At 35.7% G+C, this 27,055-nt stretch overlaps 1 long non-coding RNA gene across 3 annotated transcripts in view; it reads left to right on the forward strand.

Annotated features, from left to right (window-relative positions):
* Positions 1–27,055, forward strand: part of LOC147368966 (uncharacterized) — a 224,740-nt gene that overhangs the window by 178,172 nt on the left and 19,513 nt on the right. The window contains exon 3 of one of the 3 annotated variants that reach the window (XR_015167008.1): positions 19,061–19,878. The exons of 1 other annotated variant lie outside the window; for it this stretch is intronic. This is a non-coding gene — a long non-coding RNA (uncharacterized LOC147368966). Of the gene's footprint in view, positions 1–352; positions 2,550–19,060; positions 19,879–27,055 lie in introns of those variants that run through there. One more of the 3 variants, XR_015167007.1, reaches the window with a different exon arrangement.

Genomic DNA, 27,055 nt, shown 5'->3' on the forward strand with positions numbered 1-27,055 from the left:
GTGAAATGGTACCTCATAGTGGTTTTGATTTGCATTTCTCTGATAATGAGTGATGTTGAGCATCTTTTCATGTGTTTGTTAGCCATCTGTATGTCTTCTTTGGAGAAATGTCTATTTAGTTCTTTGGCCCATTTTTTGATTGGGTCGTTTATTTTTCTGGAGTTGAGCTGTAGGAGTTGCTTGTATATTTTTGAGATTAGTTGTTTGTCGGTTGCTTCATTTGCTATTATTTTCTCCCATTCTGAAGGCTGTCTTTTCACCTTGCTAATAGTTTCCTTTGATGTGCAGAAGCTTTTAAGGTTAATTAGGTCCCATTTGTTTATTTTTGCTTTTATTTCCAATATTCTCGGAGGTACAAAAAACCTCGAATAGCCAAAGCGATCTTGAGAAAGAAGAATGGAACTGGAGGAATCAACCTACCTGACTTCAGGCTCTACTGCATATCATTTTTGACTCACAACTTCAAAAGGAATTGGGAAGGGAAAGTCGTCAGTACCAGGCTGAGGAAGAATGCAGGCATTCTCTTTGGAGGCACCCATTTACATGATATAAAGACCAAGTGATGGTAAAGTCCTTTGTATTTGGCTTGAAGGTATGTCTTATACAACAAAAAACTAAGCAAGTTGACATGCTTCTCAGGCTGGGAGGATAACAGGCACATTCCAAGTGAAGTTTACACTCTGCTCTGTTAGCTTATGAATTTGCCTCTTGGAGGCATTCTGGGTTCATTCCTTGTACTGTGTGGATAGGTGTGTGCACCGTGCCCTGCTTTTATTGTCTTTTAAGGGAGAAACAAGGGCAGTCTCAGAGAAGAGGAACAGAAACTGACTGGGAGGTGACCTCTTTGTTTTTCTTGGCTTTGACTCTGGAGCTTATAACTTGTGGCTGCAGCTCTAAGACTGATCTAGCCCTTTTGGGTTGCTGGCAAAGAAGAACTTTGTTTTACCTAATCCACAAACAATACTTATGGTTTCGGTGTTCTCACCTATGTGTAATCTTGAAGACATGTTTTAATATTTTTAACAGTTACCTGTGGCATATTGGGATCCATATTTTGAATTTTTGTTTGGTGGAAGGATTAAGCCAGTTTTCATAGATGGGAAATTTAGACTTTCCAGCTGAACCCTCTTATCTGTGGAGGCGATTACATGCAAGATAATTTAAAATCCCTTGTTGTTTTTCAAAACCATAGTAGAAAAAAAAAAGTCACACAAAAATGCTTCTTGGTGTAAAAGTTGTCATGGGTTAAAAAAAAATGCTGCATATTTCTCACAAAGGGTTACACTGTTTTTCTTTATTGTTCATGATTTTTATTACCATTAAAAGAATATTAGTACACACGTGGAAGCTACCTGGTGGGTGAGTAACTCCTGGCCCCCTGACGTGCCTCGTCTCTGGCTTCACATTTGTCTTTCACACTCTCTGAGACAATGACCCCAGCCGATGCTCCAGAGTTTCTGTTCTTATTTCAGGGAGTGAGGTAAACAGCTGACACTATCAGAAGCCTGTTAGTGTTAGGATGATGAGGACATAGTCTGTGGTATGTGGGTGGAATTGAAGGGAGGTTTTAAAAGACTTTTCCATAAAAAAAAGGAAATTGAAAAACCCTGATAATCCTTAGTGCAGGGAGAGGATGACTCAAATCTTTCAAGAATGATTTCCTTAGGAAAAAATAACTGGTAACGAAACAATGAATTTGTTCGTGCTTGTTTGTTTTTGACAGGGTAAATTAAAGTTGTGTTGAAATAGCAAATTCAGCATTTCTTGAAAGTAGCTGAGGCTGTGACTTCAGTCAGGAGCTATAGAAAAAGTATCTCTGGAAAGTGGCTACAAGGACACCAATGTGGATGTCTTGAGAATTCATTGAGGATAGAGATGAAGAGACAAAAGCAGGAGTTTGGAATCTGACCCTTTGGAAATGTACCCATTTTGCAGGGCAAGGAAAGTAATTGGAGAAGGTGGTAAAAGAGGAAGAGTCCCATCAATGAGCCACGTGATTCCTCTTGTCCCCTGAGAGGTGATGATAAAGTATAAGCATAAAACATACCTTTTCCCCTGGGTTTCTGTAAGACATATTTCTATGAATGCTGTTTCTCTTCAGAACGTAACTCAGCATGATGAAGTAATGCCGAGGAGGAAAATTTGACAGAAATTATTTTTTATGAGTTTATCATATGCCACTGTGTCTATATGCTGCAGCAGCCATGGAAATATGTCCCTGAGATCTCCAAGAGAAACCACTGTGAGGACCAGACGGACCGACTGTCCCAGCTGTCACTCCTGGATCCACCACTGCTTTAGAGCAGTCTTCCTGGGATGTTCCCAGTCAGTGACAAGTACAGTGTGGGTACTGTTGCACACCTTTTCTGCCCAACACTCTATGCTATGCAGCTTTTGCTTGGAAAGTTTCACAGAGCTGCACTGCTGTCTGAGGCTCTTCCCATTTTATCCCTCCATCCTATTCCTTTTGTGTGCATCAAGCCTCCTCTTACTCATTGTGCCTGGGTCCACTGTGGGGGAGAAAGGGAGCGTCTTACACCAACCTAAAGCTGACATCAGTCTACTAATTCATTTTTTATCTGAATTTGTAGCAATAGTTCTGAAGAACCACTGGATTTTTTCAAATTGTCAATGAATGAAAACTTTAAAATTATTTTGTATTATTAAAATAGACTTTGCTGCTGCTGCTGCTGCTAAGTCGCTTCAGTCGTGTCCGACTCTGTGTGACCCCATAGATGGCCTACTACCAGGCTCCTCTGTTCCTGGGATTCTCCAGGCAAGAACACTGGAGTGGGTTGTCATTTCCTTCTCCAATGCATGAAAGTGAAAAGTGAAAGTGAAGTCGCTCAGTCGTGTCGGACTCTTATCGACCTCATGGACTGCAGCCTACCAGGCTCCTCTGTCCGTGGGATTTTCCAGGCGAGAGTACTGGAGTGGGGTACCATTGCCTTCTCTGAAAATAGACTTTAAGCATTAACAAAAAAGTAAGTTAACAATTTCTTAAATTATGAAAAGTATAGGAGAATTTCACATGACTGATGAACAAAACGGAATTACTCAAAGTGAATGTGTTTTAGGGAATAACTGGCTCCTGGGAATTAGCTACGCAATTTAAAGTTGTTTTATCAGATAGTTTTTCAAATGTATGAATACATGAATTATTTATGCAAAATTCAGAGAAAAGCTTTATAGTCAGCAAATAGTTTTGACATGAAGATAAAGAATCCCAAAGAAATTGCCATCTCAGAATGTTAAATCACAGTATAACTATGTGAGTTAATGTAAATTGTCAATATATATCACATACTGTATGTGAAAGGGATATTTAGGTAGCATGTAGGAAATCAGGCTTTAATTCCCAGATGTCTAGGTAACTTTGGACCTCTCTGTTCCTCCAATTTCTCACCTGAGAATTTGAGTCCCTCAACATTTTAAAATCTATAATTTTATTCAGTTTATTTCCAGAAAATTAAAAAACTGATTATAAAAACTGATTCTATTTTTGTAACATTGCTGGGAAGGATTGGGGGCAGGAGGAGAAGGAGACGACAGAGGATGAGATGGCTGGATGGCATCACTGACTCGATGGACGTGAGTCTGAGTGAACTCCGGGAGTTGGTGATGGACAGGGAGGCCTGGCATGCTGCGATTCATGGGGTCGCAAAGAGTCGGACACGACTGAGTGACTGAACTGAATTGAACTGAACTGATGGACATATATTCATGATTGCATATGTGCGTGTGTGCATACTATCACTTCAGTCCTGTCTGACTCTTTGTGGACTCTATGGACTGTAGCCCATCACTCTCCTCTGTTCCATAGAGATTCTTCAGGCAAGAATACTAGAGTTGCCATGACCTCCTCCAGAGAATCTTCCTGACCCAGGTTTCAAACCCAAGTCTCCTGCAGCTCTTAAATTGCAGGCAAATTTTGCTGAGCCACTGAGGAAGCCCATATTCATAATTCAATGGGTACAAAAGCAATATTGCAATGTCTGAAAATTATATACACCTACTTATATGTTTGTTTCAGGTCTATTTCTCATTTGCTTCACTCATAATATGGGATTCCTTTGAAGATGATGGTCCTTTCTTACTAATATTTTCTACAATGCATAGTATAGTAGGTGTTAAATAAACATCATAGGGTTGGATTGAATAGTTTATATCAGTGGAAGGATTGTAAGGGGTTTCATATTATGGTTGTTTGTGAAGTACATTTATAGCAGCTATTAAATATTCAAATATTTAGTTGGATTGAATATTTTTTATCACCAGAAGGATTATGATAGATTTCAGGCCATGGTTGCTTGTGAAAACACTTATTGAAGGGAAGATTTCTGTGGTTCTAGAGGTGTATGAGGAGAAGGCAATGGCACCCCACTCCAGTACTCTTGCCTGGAAAATCCCATGGACGGAGGAGCCTGGTAGGCTGCAGTCCATGGGGTCGTGAAGAGTCGGGCACGACTGAGCGACTTCCCTTTCACTTTTCACTTTCATGCATTGGAGAAGGAAATGGCAACCCACTCCAGTGTTCTTGCCTGAAGAATCCCAGGGATGGGGGAGCCTGGTGGGCTGCCGTCCATGGGGTCGCACAGAGTCAGACACGACTGATGCAACTTAGCAGCAGCAGCAGCAGCAGAGGTATATGAACTCAGACTGGTAAAAATCGTAAGTTATGTTCACGCTATATAAAACATTGTGAAACATGAAAAATTCATTTGAACATGAACAATATCATCTATAACTGCCCAACAGTTATTTAAATGGTATTCCTAGCTTATGAGGAAAAGAGGAAAATGACAGTAGTATTTAATTTTATTAATTATGTATCTTATACTTTGTTAGGAACTTTATAGCACCGTTACATTTACTTCTCACAATTGTTCTGGGTTTTATCCATTTCAATTTCCATTTAGGCAACTCAGAGGAGTTAAATTGCTCCAAATCATACTGATATTAAGAATCAGAATCAGGATTGAATTCAGTGGCTCTATCTCCACAGTTTAAGACTTTCCTCCAAAATAGAGAACCATATGCTTAAGGCTGCTTTAAAGTCATTGGGTAAATTTCTAAATCTGATTTCTTCCATTCTCCATTTAATGAGAGACTCTGTCCTTGGTGCTGGATTGTAAAAGTTAAGAAAGACATGGTCTCTGTTCTCATGAAGCTTATTGTCTAATGCAGTGAGTGGGTGAGGAAGTCAATAAATAAATGAGATAATTTCAGACCCTTTCATTTCAAACAAACAATAAAACCCCCACGCGATATCTGGATTATTTCCTTGGCTCCCAGTAACTAAAAATATTCAATAGGCACATTTAAGTTAACTTAATGAAGTTGATACTATAGAAGTCTAAAGAAAAGATCATATATAATGGTAAAATATTGAAAGGAATTCCATTGAGTGTTAGAAAAAAGACAAATATAAAAGAAGACCTAAATAAATAAAAATGCACACTATATTTTCAGTTCAGTTCAGTTGCTCAGTTGTGTCTGACTCTTGTGACCCTAGGGACTGCAGCACGCCAGGTTTTCCTGTCCATTACCAACTTCTGAAGCTTGCTCAAACTCATGTCCATCAAGTTGGTGATGCCATCCAACCATCTCATCCTCTGTCATCCCCTCCTTCTCCTGCCTTCAATCTTTCCCAGCATCAGGGTCTTTTCCAGTGAGTCATTTCTTTGCAACAGGTGGCCAAAGTTTTGGAGTTTCAGCTTCAGCAGCAGTCCTTTCAATGAATATTCAGGACTCATTTCCTATAGGATTGATTGGTTGGATCTTCTTGCAGTCCAAGGGACTCTCAAGAGTCTTCTCCAACACCACAGTTCAAAAGCATTAATTCTTCAGTGCTCAGCTTTCTTCACAGTCCAACTCTCACATCCATATGTGACTATGGGGAAAACCATAGCTCTGACTAGATGGATGTTTGTCAGCAAAGTAAAGTCTCTGCTTTTTAATATGCTCTCTAGGTTTGTCACAGATTTTCTTACAAGAAGCAAGTGTCTTTTAATTTAATGGCTGCAATCACCATCTGCAGTGATTTTGGAGCCCAAAAAATAGTCTCCCGCTGTTTCCTTATTTCCCTATTTGCCATAAAGTGATGGGACCAGATGCCATGATCTTCGTTTTCTGAATGTTGAGTTTTAAGCCAAAATTTTCACTCTCCTCTTTCACTTTCATCAAGAGGCCTTTACGTCCTCTTCGCTTTCTGCCGTAAGGGTGGTGTCATCTGCATATCTGAGGTTATTGATATTTCTCTTGGCAATCTGGGTTCCAGCTTGTGCTTCATCCAGCCTGGGATTTTGCATGACATATTCTGCATATAAGTTAAATAAGCAGGGTGACAATATATAGCCTTGACATACTCCTTTCCCAATTTGGAACCAGTCTGTTGTCCATATTTTTAGTTAGGAAAAATATATTGCAAAGATGCCAGTCATGTATAATTTAATCCATACATTTTATGGATAGTCAATGACAATACTAATGAAAAGTTGTGAAAGTTGAAATCTCAAAAAAAAAAGCCAATAAGGAATAACTAAATTTTGATAAACAAAAAAATTGACTGGTCTTGCCAAACCCAGGCGTATCTCATTTTATGGTGCATCTCTTCCTTGCATTTCTCAGGTACTGCTTTTTTCCCCCCACAAACTGAAAGTTTGTGGCAACCCTGCATAAGCAAGCCTATTACATCATTTTTCCAATAATACTTCCTCACTTTATATTTCTTTGTCACAATTTGGCAATTCTAAATATTTCTAACTTTTCACTACTATAATATTGTTACAGTCATACGTGATCAGTGATGTTACTGCTGCAAAAAGATTACAACTAATTGAAGGCTCAGATTGTGATTAGCATTATTAACAATAAAGTATTTTTTAATTAAGTTAAGCAACTTTTAGACATAAAGCTATTGCACAGTTAATAGACTAAAGTGTAGTGTAAACATAACATTTTGTGTGATTCACTTCATTCATTATTTGCTTTATTGTGGTGGTCTGGAACCTAACCTGCAATATCTCCAATGTATGCCTGCATAAAACAAACTACAGAACTCTAAAGCTTAAAAGAATGTAATATTGGTGACAAAGTTGGTCATTGGAACAGAAGAAAAGCCCAAGAAAATAGGGCAATGTATAAATGGCAATTATATCTGCAATAAGAGGGCATCTACAATCAATGAAAAATTATATAGTGCTTAAACAGATGATACTGGGACAACTGTAAATGAAGTGGGAGAAAAGTAGATTAGATATAGATTTTATCCCATGTACACACATGTATACACACGGACACAAACTTCACGTTGTTTTAGGAATTAAGCAAATACATTTATAGGTATTATATAAGGAAATATGGGGGAGAAGTTTAATAATCTTGCTGTTTTGTAATCTTGACCTGAAGTGTGTATGTATGTATATGTGTACATATGATGAAATCTATATTCTATGTCTAATAGCTATAATGAAAGACCTACAGATTTGACAGTGGAGAAATTTAAATCTTACACAGCACAGAAAATAAAATCACTATCAGTACAATTAAAAGACTTAGGACTGACAAATATGATATATTTGCATGTTCTATACAAAGCAAAGGTTAAGTTTTTAAAAAATATACGTCAACTTTTTAAACATTTTAGTGTAGCATATCTAATAATACTTTATAATAGCCTTATATTTAATCCGCTTTTATGACTTTTGCAACAAAACCTCAATTATTCCATAAGCTTTTCTATTTACTTTAATATGAAATAATTGTTTTGAAACATCTCTCCTGTAACCATAGGTGTCAGTTTCCTCTTCTGCTTATGTTAACTAGTTTAACTATGCCATGTGTGTGTGTTAGTCACTCAGTTGTGTCTGACTCTTGGCAACCCCAAGGACTGTAGCCCTCCAGGCTTCTCTGTCCATGGGATTCTCCAGGCAAGATTACTGGAGTGGATCCTCCCTTCTCCAGAGGATCTTCTCAACCCCGGGATCAAACCCTGGTCTCCTGTATTACAGGCAGATACTTTACCATTTGAGCTACAGGGAAGTCCTAACTATGCCACATCTCCATTGTCATCATTTTGTGATTTTAGCAGTTTTCTAATTTTACTGCATGAACCACATTTCCGTATGTGAAATTGTGGTATCATGTTAAAAATCAGTTTGAATTAATATTGCATACTATTCCAAAACAACAGATGCAAATACAGTAGTCAATAATGAACAAGACGCAGATGATTAAGATGTGGTGGGAAGGGAAAGATGCCAGTACTTCACAGTGAGGAAAATCTGATAGTGAACTTTTAGGAATATAATTTCATTACTTAATGTTGTTGTGTCTCAACTTCTCCTTTCATACACAATAAAACTGCAGAATTATAGATATTAAAATCCATTCATACATGTGCATTAATAAATAGATTGTAATAGTGCAAAATCTTAACTTATTTCAATGTTCCTTAATAAAGAAGGGATTAACTACATCATGGCATATGACATGGAATATTCTTCATTTGCTAATTTAGTCATTTATTCATACATTTGAAAAGCATTTATTGAGTTCTTATTAGGTACCATGCCCCAAAGAGACTAATTCCCAGAATCATCAATGAACTGGATCTAGCTGACATTTATAGAATAATTCAATCTACAAGAGCAAAATGCACATTCTACTCAAGTTCATATGGAGCATTCACCAAGACAGACCACATTCTGGTCCACAAAATATACCTCAACAAACTTAAAAGAATAGAAATCATGCAGAGTATGTTATGTTCTTAGAACACAGTAAAATTAAATCTGAAATTGTTAACAGAGAAGTAGCTGGAAAGTTTCAAATTATTTGGAGATTAAATAACACACTTCTAAAAGCACATGGATCTGGGTCTAAGAACAAGTTTGAAGAAAAAAATAAACATGTTTTCAACTAAATGAAAACAAAAATACAACTTAAAATTTTGGGGATGCATTGAAAGCAGTGCTGAGAGAATTTTATACCACTGAATGTGTATATTGGAAAAGAAAAAAGATCTAAAATCTGTCTTCTAAGTTTCCTCCTTAGTAAATGAGAAAAAGAAGTAAATGAAATGCAAAGTAAACTGAAGAAAATAAAGTCAGTGAAGCTGAACACAAGAAACAATGAATAAAAAGTTAATTATTTGAAAAGAACAATAAAACTGATAAACCTCTAGTGAGGCAACCCAAGAAAATGAGACAGATTATTAATATTAGAAATAGGAACTATCACTACTGATTCTGTGGACATAAAAAAATAGACATTTAACAACTCTGTGCCCATAAATTTGATAACTTTAGTGAAATGGACCAGTTTCTTTAAAGATGCAAGCTACTAAAACTCACAGAAGTATAAACAAATAATCTGAATAGGTCCATATCTATTAAAGAAATTCAATGAATAATTGATAAGTTTCCAGCATAATTTTCCCTGCTACTAACAACTTGAGTTAGTGTGGTACATTTCTTACATCTGGTGAATCAATATTGATAGCTGTATTTTGCATTTGGTTCTTTTAAAATCCAGAATTAAACATATGTAGATCAGGAAGGGTTTTGGAAAAAGAATGTGCAAACACATGTGTATACCAGTGTGTACACGATGCACATACACACTCGACAGAGGGAATAAGAAAGAGACAAAAACAAAAACAGAGTGAGAAAGAGAGGTAGACACTTTGGAAGATGGCAAAAAATAATTTTTGCGTGAGCATTTAAGTGACCACTAAACGGTAGTGATTTAGATTCATTTATTGCAAATTCACGTTTAAGTGTTCCATATTTACAGTTTTATATTAATTTTTTGCACTTTCAACATGACTATATTCCAAAGGACTATGTCAATTTTATTTGGGTAAATAAATAAATAATAATTCACTATGTTTTCAAAGGAATTAGTGTTACATGAAATGTCCTGGTTAACTGAAAACGATCATTGACTTTGCATGCATGCGTACTCAGTCGCACAGTCCTGTCCTGCAATCCTAAGGACTGTAGCCCCCCAGGCTCTTCTGTTCATGGGATTCTCCAGGAAAGCATATTGGAGTTGGTTGCCATTTCTTCCTCCAGGGTATCTTCCAAACCCAGGGATCAAACCCGTGTCTCCTGCATTGGCATGAGGATTCTTTACCACTGAACCACCTGGGAAGCATTATTGACTTTAAGCTAATTAAATTGTGATATGATTATATTTCAATGTAAAATCAGTCAGCTTAAAATACACATGAAGGAAAAATCTCATAGATCTCTTTTCTTTGTATATATCAAAACACCAATGATATTTTTCAATGTTTTCTGCTTATTGGGTATTATACAGGCACAGGCACTCATATAATGAAAAAATAAAGCCATTTGTTATTAAATGATGGGATAAACTCAAAGGGAAATGATGAAAATACATTGAAAAACATGCTGTAAGCTATGTTTGTTTTGCTGTCTTTGCAGATTGACATTTCAAATTATGACTAGAGAAAATACGAAATAATTGCATTCAGTCTTTTACAACTATATGTGCTGGTGTTTCATAGGATGACAAGTTGGATGATACATTAGTATGGATCCATTTGAATGGATTCTTCTTTCCCTTTTTAATGGCATCAGTCAATGGCAATTTCAGATCTACTATCTATAGCCCAAGCCCAGGACAAGATCTTACTGTGGAACAATGACTTTTTTTTTATTTCCTTGCATTTTCATTAGTCTTTTAAATTGGTCTAATGCGACTAGTTTATGTCAAGCTAGCATTGTCTTAAACTAACATTACTTTGCCAGAATTTTCCAAGCAGTCTAGCAATTTTCCAGTGTTGCTTTTCATAAAACTTGAAAGGTTATATGTATTATTCAGCTGAAAGTTTCAGGAAAAAAAGAAAAGTATGGAATGGAAACTGTAAGTTTCTGTTAGCATAGTAATTTTAACCTTGCTAACATTTTCAGGATGCTGATACAGGGTGAAATAATTAAAGTAAAACTGGAGAGCTGGAAACTAGCAATCATTTTCCTTTTTGAATACTTTACATTTTATTACTTGAGATTAATCTCTTTTATGTGAGAAATTAATTCCTGCACACCTGTCATTCATAAACATAATATGCACACAAGCATGTGTATGCACTCACACGTTTGCCCCAACTGAAGCTTTTCTTCTTTTCTTGTTCTCTGATGACTCCAAATGCTCATACTCTCTTAAGTACAGCATAAGGGACAATTCAGTTATCATGGTGCTTCATGGTAATTAATAGCTGTGCTGAATAATCTATTTACTCAAATAGCAACTGACCCTATATTGACTAGTTCTGATGGAGTTACACAATTATATTCTAATAAAATATAAAATGGCTAAGATGATGCCCCAAATTCTACAAGCTCAACTTATACAGAGATAGAATGTTACTATCTATAGAACTATTTAGATATGTGCTTTGGGAAAAGTAGCAAAATGTCTGTTTTGAATAGACAGCCATTATTCACCAATTTGAAGCTTTTGTGGCCAACACATATTGTACTCTCATCACTAGACAGATGCTAAATGTTCACATAAAGGGAGTATCTGTTCTGAGAAACAGTGTGGCCAATCTGTATTCATACATGGAAAGCCAAGATGGAGCACTTATAAAATACTAAGAAATCAAGTTCAAACAGGAATCTATTAAATAAACTCAAGGTTCAAAATCTTTTCAAAGGCAGAGGGATAGAGGTTATATAGATGGAGAAAGAAGAACACATTTTTATCAAATTGTAAGTAGAATCTTGTTTCAGTTCAGTCAGTTCAGTTCAGTCGCTCAGTCATGTCCAACTCTTTGCGACCCCATGAACTGCAGCACATCAGCCCTCCCTGTCCATCACCAACTCCCAGAGTTCACTCAGACTCATGTCCATCAAGTCAGTGATGCCATCCAGCCATCTCATCCTCTGTCGTCCCCTTCTCCTCCTGCCCCTAATCCCTCCCAGCATCAGAGTCTTTTCCAATGAGTCAACTCTTCGCATGAGGTGGCCAAAGTCCTGGAGTTTCAGCTTTAGCATCAGGTAAGTAGTAATTCATGGTGGTGGTGGTGGTGATTTAGCCACTAAGTCATGGCCAACTCTTGCAGAGAGTACCATCAGCTGTGCAGTAGATAGATATTAATATTATTCTAAATATATAGCAGCTACCAAATATAAATAACCTCAGATATGCCAATGACACCACCCTTATGGCAAAAAGTGAAGAATAACTAAAGAGCCTCTTGATGAAAGTGAAAGAGGAGAGTGAAAAAGTTGGCTTAAAGCTCAACATTCAGAAAACTAAGATCATGGCATCCAGCCCCATCACTTCATGGTAAATAGATGGGGAAACAGTGGCAGACTTTATTTTTGGGGGCTCCAAAATTTCTGCAGATGGTGACTGCAGCTATGAAATCAAAAGACACTTACTCCTTGGAAGAAAAGTTATGACCAATCTAGACAGTATATTAAAAAGCAGAGACATTACTTTGCCAACAAAGGTCTGTCTAGTCAAGGCTATTGTTTTTCCAGTAGTCATGTATAGATGTGAGAGTTGGACTATAAAGAAAGCTGAGCACTTAAGAATTGATGCTTTTGAACTGTGGTGTTGGGGAAGACTCTTGAGAGTCCCTTAGGCTGCAAGAAGATCCAACCAGTCCACGCTAAAGGAAATCAGTCCTGAATATTCATTGGAAGGACTGATGTTGAAGCTGAAACTCCAACACTTTGGCCACATGATGCAAAGAGCTGACTCATTAGAAAAGACCCAGATGCTGGGAAAGATTGAAGGTTGGAGGAGAAGGGGACTGCAGAGGATGAGATGGTTGGATGGCATCACCAACTCAACAAACATGAGTTTGAGTAAACTCCGGGAGTTCGTTATGGACAGGGAAGCCTGGCATGCTGCAGTCCATGGGGTGGCAAAGAGTCAGACATGACTGAGTGATTGAACTGAACTGACTGAAGTAATAAATCTTAGCAATTCCTTGTTATTTGTTTCTTGGGCTTTAGTAGCATGAAACGTCTTTGTGTTAATTCCAGCAACATTAAAGATACACACGTCTGAACATGATACTAGTGAACATTATTTCTGATTTTAGGACTAACCATAGAATTTTGAAAATCAGAAACACTGATAATTTCTCATGGGAATTAAGTATCAACAGTCTTATTCAAGATCTTTAATATGGGCTGAATAATGAAGACGCTGTTAGAAGAAAGAAGATAGCAGCAAAGGAATAGAGTTCTTAGTTGTATTCATAGTAGGATACACACTGTCTTACTCCCTACAATAATGCTAGTGAAATTGGGCTAATCCTAGTTTCTTTAAAATGACTTACAGCTTTATTTAAATCTTATTTTTATTTTTGTGCATGTAATCCAGATATTCTTACCAATAGGCCTACAATGATAACTTCAATCAGCTGGGAAAAAATTTTACTCACTAAAGGTTGCTGAATCTTTCTGTATACCTATGACTTCATAAACCTGTTATAAATCTTTGTCATGTTATTTGACCATGGTACTTTTCTAAATTGTTGCTTTGGGTGTAGTAACTTATTGTGGATGAAGATATGAGTAGTAGTTAAATCTTGAAAACCTTTTAAGAAAGTTATTTGCCTTTGGACTTCTCTGTTCAAGGCAGATATTGTGAGATCGTGGTGAGATTAAATCACAATTCTTCTACTAACTTAGAGTTGGTCTTTACAAAATGCGAAAAGCAAGTAATCATGAGTTCTAAAAGGAAAGAATTTTAAAGTAAACAGTTTACAAATGTAATATTATAGTAACCTTTATTGACAGAGTACAAAATTCCTGGCACAACTTGCAATAGAATATTGGCCATCGCTTATTAGAAACTTCTGTTTCTCTGAGAACAATGTATTCTTATAACATGGTGCCTAAATCTCAGACTTCCTTCCAAATAGTTTTTGTCCAAGAGTCTCTGATAACAGCCTGCAAATAGGATCTCACACACACAGGCACACACACACACATATTATTAAACTACTTTCAAACTTTACCTCTATTATCAGAAAGTCAGGACAGAGGAAATGCAAGGATAAGGATGAGAAAGAAATATATTTTTTATAGTGGTAGCAGTGTTGATTAGTTGATTCACTATTTTTTCTCCATTTTTCTCATGGTTGTTCATACTCACAAAGTAATGCAAATTTCTTATGGACTTACAAATATAAAAATAAGTTAGACACAGTAAACTGTTATTTGTTGATGAGAAACATACACTTGTTGATTTCCAAATGTTCTAATGTAAGTTTGAAGGATCCTAAATATTCCATAGGGAGAGATTGATTCTAATAGACAACCATAATCAAAGCACACCATACAAGATGTGTATATGTGAACATATATACATTTTTCTATATAGTCCATAATTATTTCTAGATTAGTTTTTTGATACCTCAGTTATGATAGAAAATATTTTATCTTTTAGTGGTGCCATGAAACTCCTCAAGAGCTTTCAAGAGTATTGTTGAATCATCTTTAGCACCTTCATATGTGAGGTTATACAGGCTACAGATACATGTTTAAATAAATATTTATTGAATAAATAAATAATGAAATTATTGAAATAGTGTAAATGTAGCTTTGATCACTGGTCTTGTACCCTTCAGAACCAGTTCTGAAATGGAAAGGAACAAAACAATAGTGAATGATTGAGTCAACATATATTTCTATTGTATTTTATATGTGAAAAGCGTATACATTAATAAAAAAAAAGGGGAGTATGGTCCTTGTCCTTAAAACAAGGCATAAGGGCATGAAACAAATATATAATGATACGAGCCATATTTTTATGTCAAAATAAGTGATAAATATAAATGCACAAAAGAGTGGACAAAGAAAACTACAGGCCAATATCACTGATGAACATAGATGCAAAAATCCTTAACAAAATTCTAGCAATCAGAATCCAACAACACATTAAAAAGATCATACACCATGACCAAGTGGGCTTTATCCCAGGGATGCAAGGATTCTTCAATATCCACAAATCAATCAATGTAATACACCACATTAACAAATTGAAAAATAAAAACCATATGATTATCTCAATGGATGCAGAGAAAGCCTTTGACAAAATTCAACATCCATTTATGATAAAAACTCTCCAGAAAGCAGGAATAGAAGGAACATACCTCAACATAATAAAAGCTATATATGACAAACCCACAGCAAACATTATCCTCAATGGTGAAAAATTGAAAGCATTTCCCCTAAAGTCAGGAACAAGACAAGGGTGCCCACTTTCACCATTACTATTCAACATAGTTTTGGAAGTTTTGGCCACAGCAATCAGAGCAGAAAAAGAAATAAAAGGAATCCAAATTGGAAAAGAAGGAGTAAAACTCTCACTATTTGCAGATGACATGATCCTCTACATAGAAAACCCTAAAGACTCCACCAGAAAATTACTAGAACTAATCAATGACTATAGTAAAGTTGCAGGATATAAAATCAACACAGAGAAATACCTTGCATTCCTATACACTAATAATGAGAAAACAGAAAGAGAAATTAAGGAAACAATTCCATTCACCATTGCAACGGAAAGAATAAAATACTTAGGAATATATCTACCTAAAGAAACTAAAGACCTATATATAGAAAACTATAAAACACTGATGAAAGAAATCAAAAAGACCCTAATAGATGGAGAAATATACCATGTTCATGGATTGGAAGAATCAATATAGTGAAAATGAGTACACCACCCAAAGCTATCTAGAGATTCAATGCAATCCCTATCAAGCTACCAACAGTATTCTTCACAGAGCTAGAACAAATAATTTCACAATTTGTATGGAAATACAAAAAACCTCGAATAGCCAAAGCGATCTTGAGAAAGAAGAATGGAACTGGAGGAATCAACCTACCTGACTTCAGGCTCTACTACAAAGCCACAGTTATCAAGACAGTATGGTACTGCCACAAAGACAGAAATATAGATCAATGGAACAAAATAGAAAGCCCAGAGATAAATCCACGCACATATGGACACCTTATCTTTGACAAAGGAGGCAAGAATATACAATGGATTAAAGACAATCTCTTTAACAAGTGGTGCTGGGAAAACTGGTCAACCACTTGTAAAAGAATGAAACTAGAACACTTTCTAACACCATACACAAAAATAAACTCAAAATGGATTAAAGATCTAAACATAAGACCAGAAACTATAAAACCCCTAGAGGAGAACATAGGAAAAACACTCTCTGACATACATCACAGCAGGATCCTCTATGACCCACCTCCCAGAATATTGGAAATAAAAGCAAAAATAAACAAATGGGACCTAATTAACCTTAAAAGCTTCTGCACATCAAAGGAAACTATCAGCAAGGTGAAAAGACAGCCTTCAGAATGGGAGAAAATAATAGCAAATGAAGCAACTGACAACTAATCTCAAAAATATACAAGCAACTCCTACAGCTCAACTCCAGAAAAATAAATGACCCAATCAAAAAATGGGCCGAGTTGCCAGTCCAAGTTCGACGCACGATACTGGATGTTTGGGGCTAGTGCACTGGGACGACCCAGAGGGATGGTATGGGGAGGGAGGAGGGAGGAGGGTTCAGGATGGGGAACACATGTATACCTGTGGCAGATTCATTTTGATATTTGGCAAAACTAATACAATTATGTAAAGTTTAAAAATAAAATAAAAAAAAAGAAAGATTAAAAGAGAATAGCGATAGGGAATAAGATTGGCTTATATCCTCTTAAATCAAGCTTGTTCAATAAAATAGTTACATGTTAAAAAAAAAAAAATGGGCCAAAGAACTAAATAGACATTTCTCCAAAGAAGACATACAGATGGGTAACAAACACATGAAAAGATGCTCAACATCACTCATTATCAGAGAAATGCAAATCAAGACCACTATGAGGTACCATTTCACACCAGTCAGAATGGCTGCGATCCAAAAGTCTACAAATAATAAATGTTGGAGAGGGTGTGGAGAAAAGGGAACCCTCTTACACTGTTGGTGGGAATGCAAACTAGTACAGCCACTATGGAGAACAGTGTGGAGATTCCTTAAAAAACTGGAAATAGAACTGCCTTATGATCCAGCAATCCCACTGCTGGGCATACACACTGAGGAAACCAGAAGGGAAAGAGACACGTGTACCCCAATGTTCATCACAGCACTGTTTATAATAGCCAGGACATGGAAGCAACCTAGATGTCCATCAGCAGATGAATGGATAAGAAAGCTGTGGTACATATACACAATGGAGTATTACTCAGCCATTAAAAATAATTCATTTGACTCAGTTCTAATGAGGTGGATGAAACTGGAGCCTATTATACAGAGTGAAGTAAGCCAGAAGGAAAAACACCAATACAGTATACTAATGCATATATATGGAATTTAGAAAGATGATGGCGATGACCCTGTGTACGAGACAGCAAAGGAGACACTGATGTATGGAACAGTCTTATGGACTCTGTGGGAGAGGGAGAGGGTGGGAAGATTTGGGAGAATGGCATTGAAACATGTAAAATATCATGTATGAAACGAGATGCCAGTCCAGGTTCAATGCACGATGCTGGATGCTTGGGGCTGGTGCACTGGGACGACCCAGAGGGATGGTATGGGGAGGGAGGAGGGAGGAGGGTTCAGGATGGGGAGCACATGTATACCTGTGATGGATTCATTTTGATATTTGGCAAAACTAATACAATTATGTAAAGTTTAAAAAAAAAAAAAAAGTGGACAAAGTAAAAAAGTGAATCGCAACCATTAGAAAAAGACTTGTGGATTTGCTTGATTTGAGTTGATCCTTGGAATGGGGGAGAATTTGGCAATAAATGGGTTAACAAGACTATTCAAAAAAACTGGAAAGACATAAAGAAATACTGAAACACTGAGCATGGCTGTGATATATTTTATGATTGTTGGGAAGTATTCCTTTTCCTTCATCTTGTGGTAGGGTTGTATGTTTCTGCTTTGTTGATGTAAGGCTTGTTTAGTTACTGAGTCATATCTAACTCTCTTGTGACCCCATGGACTGTAACCTGTTAAATTTCTCTGTTCATAGATTGCCATTTCCTTCTCCAGGGGATCACCCCAACCCAGGGATCTAAGCTGCATCTCCTGCTTGGTAGGCAGATTTACCACTGAGCTACTAGGGAAGCCCTGTTAAGCTTGGGTATGTGATTTATTTTGGCCAGTGGAATATGACATATGTGATATTAGTTCCACCTGAGCAAATTCTAAATTTTAAAAGTTTAAATTTTTAAAAGTGACTACTTAGTTCAACTTCTGGCTCTTCTTTGAAACAATAGGTAAATTACATATCTGATTCCAGGCCTAGAGCAAAACCACAGTTGAGCTGCAGTTTATATGGAACTCAAGGAAGAAATAAATATTTGTTGTTTTAATTTAGTGAGATTTTGCAGTGATTCCTTATGCAGTATAGCCTCTTGAAAGCTGATAAATATAGTAGCATTTGAGGGTTGTCTATAAGAAATAATGACTGGAGAAGGTTTATACTAGATTCTAAAGTTTAGTAAAATAATGAAGTCATGAGTAAGTGATTTGGCCTTTATTTCGTAGTATATGGAACTGGTTGTCAATCTTGATATCTAGTCTTTTGATTTAAAAGGAAGTGTTGGTTCCATGTAATAACATTTGTCAACAAGAATCATTTTCTTTTCCTCTGAGAGTGATCAAATATGAATGTTTTTAAAATAGTTTTTATTATGACTAAAAATCAGTGGTTTAGTGAGTAGATCATTTGACTTTACTTTTATTTACTTTCACAACTTCTACCTTCCCTCATTAACCACTTCTCATGTGGGTTGTCACTGTGGATTGCATGGAATCCAGAATTCCTTTTCAAGGTAAGAGTGAATTGGACTGACATGTTATTAGACTGGGGATTCCCTGGTAGCTCGGCCGGTAAAGAATCGCCTGCAACGCAGGAGATCCCATTTCGATTCCTGGGTTTTTCCTGGTTTTTGTATGCTTCCTTATTAAATGACTGCCAATGGTTAGAAGACATTTAACTTTTAGAATTTCTCTTTTTGATCTTTTTAGGTATTGTTTCTTTGAAAAGTTATTCAAAGTCTTTTGGTAGCATGTTGAATGAATGACAAAAGTCTACATATAACCTCATTGCTGCTACTGCTACTGCTGCTAAGTCGCTTCAGTTGTGTCCGACTCTGTGCAACTTCATAGATGGCAGCCCACCAGGCTCCCCCATCCCTAGGATTCTCCAGGCAAGAACACTGGAGTGGGTTGCCATTTCCTTCTCCAATGCATGAAAGTGAAAAGTGAAAGTGAAGTCACTCAGTCATGTCCGACTCCTAGCGACCCCATGGACTGCAGCCCACCAGGCTCCTCTGTCCATGGGATTTTCCAGGCAAGAGTACTGGAGTGGGGTGCCATCGCCTTCTCATTACTTAACTTAATATACCCACATAATAATGAGGTGACTGTGTAATTTGTTGTCCAAATAGGAATGTTTTTGAGAATAAAATTGAACACTACTAATCATTGTACTGATACAACAAACACTAACAGAAACTACCTGGGCAGATCTAGATCAATGATTATTCAGTATATGAAGAGCTGGACTGTTACATTCATCACCACTGTCTCTATTTCCTGGAAAGGATAAAAAGAAAGAAGTGACACTGCCCAGCTGTCAGGCAGACAGGTGCTGCCTCTTTGTCTCCTGTCTTCCCATTCACTCAACCAGCCCTTAAAAGAAGTGAGAGAAGGGTCAGCTATGGCTGCACACTGAGTCCAGTAGTTAAACACTCCTATCACCTCAGAACTTCAATGAACACATTAACATTTTAAATTATCTTTATTTTAAAAGAAGAATGATAATGAATGTTCATTGCATCTGTTTTCTAGAAATGTGGGAAATAAAGTTTTTTGATTTTAAAGAATCAGGTTTTTTGGCCAATATTTTCTCCCCACTCTCTTATGTGAAATGTAACCAAAGCGATATTATTATCAGTGCTAAGAAAACTGTCATTGTAAAACATTTTAACTGGCTTTAGTTTGTCATATGCTTCCAAATTGGATCTTTGGGATGCGGTTAAGTTAATTCAGAAATTCTACTTGATTTGAGCTTTTTCAAGGTCAGTGACCATGTAACTTTTTATCTTATCATCCACAAGTTCTAGCATAATTCTGAGCACAGATTAAAGGTTCAAAATATTTGTTAAATCAGTGAAGAAATTAAAGTAGAAATCTAACTTTGTGTGAAATATATCAATATAGATTGAAAATCTAGACTATTTTCAGGTCTATTCAAAGAAATAATGGAAGCCTTTCTGGTAATAAAGAGACATGTCCATGATATTGAAAATTTGGAACAATGTTTATACACATACAAAGTTGAAAAAGATGTGAAAATAGTGAACAAATGTTCAACAGTAGAGGGAGTGAATAATTTAGATCTTAAGTAGCAAACGTAAAGTATAAATTAAAGCTAGGCCAATTATCTTAGAGTTATAATTATGCATAAAAGCAAAACATTGATAGAAACAAATAGGATGTTATAATTTTTGTAAAATAAGAATGATAAAAGATATATATATATATATATATATATATGTAGGTACATTTTAAAGTATGTGTATTCTGTAAAAGATTCTATGAGGGTGATGAATAATAAGAAAGGACTTATAAATTGTTGGCAGGATCTCTTTGAGGCTGATACGAGCCTGGCTCATACAAGTGATGTTTAAAAGAAGTGGCCACTGAAAGCAGTATTTTTTTCTATATTTAAAAAAATGAAGTTTAAAACTAAAATATATATATTTTACCTTTTAGATTAACAAAAGGGTATTTGTGTTATGTGTTAAAGTTTGGGGAAATAAGCACTCTTTTATGCTAATATTGTGTGTGGGTCAAATTTGACACATCTTTTAGTTCTATGAAAAGCATTTCACAATACCTATCTAAATTTGTAATTAATGTACTCTTACCCAGCAGTTTCACTTGTAGGGGTTTATCTTACAAATTTACTAATATATATGTGAAATGTAAAAGAATATCTGTGCCAACAATGATAGTATTAGCAAAGAATTATAAATAATCTAAATGAACAACAGTGGAGAACTAATTATATGAGTCATGGCACTTTCATGCAATATATACAGTACTTTGCAGCTGTTCAGCAGAATAATGTACTTACATTTGTCCAGGAGTAATTCTCAAACATAGTGTTGAATAGAAATGTAAAGTACAGAAAAACATACAGATTTCTACCATTTATGTTTTAAAGAATATGTGTGTGTGTGTGTGTGTGTGTGTGGTTATATATACATAGATCAGCTCTGGACACTCTAGGAGACATTGGAAGTATTGGGTTGTCTTTAAATAGGGATATGGAGTGACTGAGAAGTTCAGTTGAACTGATTCGCTTTCGTGTCTTTTGGATTTTGTACCTTGTGCTTGCATTATTTATTTTAAACTAAAGTACATTAAAAATTATTGATTATTCAGAAAGAACAAGCAAAATGTAATCAAACACTCTAGTAAGTGTTGAAAGTGAAAAAGAAAGTTGCTCATTCATGTCCGATTCTTTATGACCCCATGGCCAGGCTACTCTGTCCATGGAATTCTCCAGGCCAGAAAACTGGAGTCGATAGTCGTTCCCTTCTCCAGGGGATCTTCCCAGCCCAGGGATTGAACCCAGGTCTCCCACACTGCAGGCAGATTCTTTACCATCCGAGCTTCTAGGGTTTTATTACATTAGTTAATAACTGACATGATCTTCTAATATTCCCAAGTAATTTGTATTTATAAAATTTATTTTTCACTATGCAATTTGGAACATTTTATTAAAAAATATTTATTTAGTTCAAAAATATCTTGGAAACTATTTGAAGTTAAAAGCATTCTTTGAGTTATATCTGAAACAGAAAATACTACTGGTATATTGAAATGATTAAAAGAATATGATAATGGATTTCCTGGAGTTCAAAGGAGAAGGTGCTTGGTTTGACAATTCTAGCTGAGATTAAAGTAGGAAAGATATAATTCTAAAAGCTGGCATTCATTCTCAGCTTTCTCTCATCAAGCCAGAAAACCTGTGGGATTAAATCCTCAATATTTCCAAACAGGAAAAGGCAAAACAAACTTAAAATACTTGGTAAAGATTTTAGTTAAAAATATTCTCAGTTTTCTAGAATGTAAATACTTTGTTATAAAATTCTGAATCCTTTTCTGAAGTGCAATTTGATGTCTCAAATTTCTAGTAAGTGCTCTTTGTTTTTGCTTCTGTTTGGGTTATGTTTAGATTTAAGACAGCTATAGTTTCTATATGTTCATTTTCTGATAAGATGATAAATATGCCAATTTAATACCACACACTGTGATAAATGATATGAAGATAAAAACCAGTTCTCAGGACTATTTATATTAGTTGTATTTACTAATGTGATATTTAATCAATGTATCACCAAATCTCCTTTGAAATAACGATTAAATTTAAAGGTTTTTCATTTCTAAATTCTTAATGATTAAAACTAAATTAATGCTTCCAAAGTAAATCATATTATTTTTAAAACATTAGTGTTCTTCATAAATTTCTTGTTAGAAAACATAAAGTAGAAGACATATTCAATTTTAAAATGATTGCTTTTCTTGAAAGTTACCCAGTAGCAACAGGGACTGCCTAAAACAGAAACCTGAACTCCATTTTCAGTGAAGTTAAGATTGTCTGAGCAATGCTAAACCACAACACATGAGACAGTCATCAAATACAGTGAAGATTAAATACAGGTTAGTGGGCTACTAAGGTAGGATGTCTACTCTTTACTGTAGAATTTAGACAAAGCCTATATTAAGGGGCAAAGTCACTCTTCTCTTATTTAAACCAATGGGGATTGAAGTTTTTACCAACCAGATTTGTCACAAAATCCTTAGAAGCAGAGAAAGAGATACTAAAGGGAGAAACACAGTTGTAGCCATATTTGCAGAAGTAAACTGTTTTTGGAGGAGTGCAGAGACAGAAGAGAAAGCAATTTTCTATACAAAACAAGACTTCAAAGCACAAAAACAATATTCAAAAAAGAAAATAGGAAGACAATGAAAATAAATGAAATCAAAGTTTATAGAAACCAGAGTTTTTTAAATGGAAGAAAAAAATGCAGAAGTGAAGTCTAGCTGAGAGTTGCCAAAAGGAGACAGACTACTGATATTGAAGGGACAGTGCAGAAAAATGTCAGGAAAAAAACATTTTAAAAGATCAAAAACTTTTTACATAGTCACATGTCATGTTACTTCTCTTATTTCTGGTATTGGTAATGTCTTCTCTCCTTTTTTTCCTGGTGAGAGGTTTATCAGTTTGTTTTCCAAATCAATCAAATTTAGGTTTTATTGATATTTTTCTAATTGTCTTTTGTTTTCTTTATCACTGATCTGATTTTTGTTTTATTTCTTCTACTTATTTTAAGGCTCATTTGCTTTTTCTTTTAAGCTTCTTGATGTTGCTGCTGCTACTAAGTCACTTCAGTCGTGTCCGACTCTGTGCGACCCCATAGACGTCAGCCCACAAGGCTCCCCCGTCCCTGGGATTCTCCAGGCAAGAACACTAGAGTGGGTTGCCATTTCCTTCTCCAATGCAGGAAAGTGAGAAGAGAGAGTGAAGTCGCTCAGTCGTGTCCGACTCTTAGCGACCCCATGGACTGCAGCCCACCAGGCTCCTCCGTCCATGGGATTTTCCAGGCAAGAGTAGTGGAGTGGGTTGCCATTGATGTTGAAGTTGAGGTCATTCATATGAAAACTTCCTTTTCATCCTAACATAGACAATTAGGGCTGTACATTTACCCCTAAGTGTTGCTTTAGCACCATTCTACAGATTTTGATATTTTGTATTTTTATGTTTATTTCCTTATATTTATTCAAATATAAGGAAATATATTTGTTTATATATTTGTTTTCATGTATAAGTATTTTTTATATTTGTTTAATTAAACAAATTAAAATATATTTGTTTATTTGAAATATAGTTCAAAATATCTCTTTATTTTCCTATTGATTCCTTCTTTGACACAGATGAAAAATGGTAATGATAAGGATGATTTCCAAATTTGGGGGGCTTTTCCAGATATATTTATGTTATTGATTTTTAATTTAATTCAATATAGTCAGAGAACATAGATTGTATGTGTGTGTGTGTGTGTGTGTGTGGTATGTAGCTTCAGTTGTGTCCGACACTTTGCAATCCTGTGGGCTGTAGCCCACTAGGCTCTTCTGTCCATGGGCTTCTTCAGGCAAGAATACTGGAGTGGGTTGTCATGCCCTCCTCCAGGGGATCTTCCTAAACCAGGGTTGGAAAGATGAGTATTTAAATCTCCAACTGTAATTATGGATTTGTCTATTGCAAAATTTTCTACTTGTAGAAAAAAAAGGTTGAAAGACAAGATCATATTGATGGCATCAGTAATGTATACAGAATAATATCCACAGTTATTTATTTTTAAATCCACTTTGTCTTCTCTAAATATATATTTATATATTTTACTTTTTATCCTTGTAGTTTTGCAGATGACATTTCAAAACAATATGTCAGTTCCTATTTTCACACTGAGGTAAAAATGTAGTTAATTCAAATTGGCTTAAAAATGTCCAATAGTCTATGAATCCATATCATTTACACTTGGCAACCTGGTTGCCATGCAAACCATTTGTTTTATCTGGTCAAAGGGCAGTATGAAAGCTGGTTGACATGGTGATAATATATCTGTTATGCAATTGACATGTCTAAAAATAGAATTGCAATGAATAAGACTCTTTTAAATCATCTTTCTAATACTCTTTTCACTGAAAAATCACTTATATAGTTGTGTCTGCTTAATTCACATTCTATTTAATAGTATCCATATTGATCAAATTAATAGAGTCTTTTTATCTCTTCCAGATAAATATACACTGTTTATATGATTACCTTTCTAACTACTGAAGTGAACATGATGCTGACCAAAAGACTTTTTTTATTAAAGTAGCATGGTTTTGTTAAATAAAATACTTATACATGAAAACAAAGATGTAGAGAAGTAGATTTATAAATGAAGATGAGATATGATTTTAACCTGTGATGCTGCTAAAGACTTGTAAAGATTCACTATAGATATTCAGGTCAGAAAAGCAGAGATTTACCAAAGTTCTTTTGGCAGAAACAATGATATACAGAGTTAGACTTGAACTTTCTAAATTATAATTACCAGCAAGGGGATTATATTGCAACTATGAAGCATAGATTTTCAATAAATGCAGTTAAAGTAATTTCTTCTTACCTATAAATTTATGAATGACAGTTTTTATAAAAGCTATGTATAGTAAGTAATGAAATAATAGATTATAGTCTTTAGTTAAAAGAACTTTTAACTTTTTATTTTAACATAAAGAAAACTTTTTACATTAATAAAAGTAAAATAAACCTCTATCTGTGAGAATAAAACTCTAAAGTAAATATCTAAAACTCCAAAAGAAAATATTTTTTAAAAGTCTTCTATGTATCATATATGAAACGAGTCGCCAGTCCAGGTTCGATGCACGATACTGGATGCTTGGGGCTGGTGCACTGGGACGACCCAGAGGGATGGTATGGGGAGGGAAGAGGGAGGAGGGTTCAAGATGGGGAACACATGTATACCTGTGGTGGATTCATTTTGATATATGGCAAAACCAATACAATATTGTAAAGTTAAAATAAAATTTAAAAAAAAAGTCTTCTATGAAGATAAATTTATTCCCAATTCATTTTATGGATTACAGAGACTTATTTGGCTTAAGTTCAACATATGTGAATATAACAGACATTTTGGATAAAGCCTTATATTATTACCATACTGTGGAAAGATATTAGAAAAATGATCAAATGTTTACATTTGCCGCACATCAATACTGGAATGGAATAGCCACCTCACAGTGGAGTTCTTCATCCACCTAGAAGTGTAGGGGGTGGAGATATTATACATTATATACATTTTTAGATTATAAATAGTGTGTTTTATCCATACAGTGCCTCCTACATGTCAAGTTTCCATTGTCAACATTCTGTGGAATTTCTCCCCAAACCACAGATGCATTGCTACTTTCCTGAATTCAGTGTGGTCATTTAGAAGTTTATTCTCAATATCTAACTTGCATTCACAAAATCTTGTTAGTATTTCAGAAAAGAAATCCAATGAAAGGAAACTAAGGCTCAATTAATTTTAGCAAATTATACAATTAATTTTACCAAAGAATTATTTTAAAATAATGTGCAACCTTAATTCACTTTAAATATTAAATAAGTCAGATCACAAAGTCTAAATTTAATTAAGTTTGTTAGAAATGTGCTTATTACTTAAGCAAAATACAGTCCAAAATCATCATTACATGTTTCTACAGTGATCCTAGAAATAAAATGAACAGATGTTTGTTTAGATCTTAGGGTACTAATCTTCTTCTCAGGGTTTTGAACTTTTGAAGACATAAAGCAAAGACATGCCATAGGACCAAAATATTGCTTGTATCACTGGTGAGGCCCAGTGGAGGACAAAGCTCTAAGTTAGCCACGTGTGGTTATCAGCACTGCTCTTCAGAGGCGGGCCCTCTAACACAAGCGGGCATAACAGTTCTGAATTGGGACAGGCGTTTCCACCACCAGCGCTGCCCAACCGCTGCCTATCAGTAGCGGCCAAGAAGATGCAGAAGCTTGCACTAGCTCTGACAACTCTCACAAGGAAGAAAGGAAGTTGAGCCGATTCTCCCCAAGTTTATTCCCCAATACACCAAACAGACAAGGCATCCAGCCCTAAAATGGGAGTGTGCTGACAGGATATCTTTCCTTGTGGAAGTTAGGAGTGGGCCCTGTGAGGGATATTATTTTTAAACTTTCCAAAAGGACAGAAGGGCAGATAAGTAACATGTGAAAGTGAAAGTTGCTCAGTCGTGTCTGACTCTTTGCGACCCCATGGACTATACTGCTGCTGCTGCTCAGTCACTTCAGTCGTGTCCGACTCTCTGTGACCCCATAGACAGCAGCCCACCAGGCTCCCCCGTCCCTGGGATTCTTCAGGC

This window comes from Bos grunniens, chromosome 7, assembly GCF_055505025.1.
Source record: "Bos grunniens cultivar Pamir isolate PY7600 chromosome 7, Bosgru_T2T1.0, whole genome shotgun sequence".
NCBI lineage: Eukaryota > Metazoa > Chordata > Mammalia > Artiodactyla > Bovidae > Bos > Bos grunniens.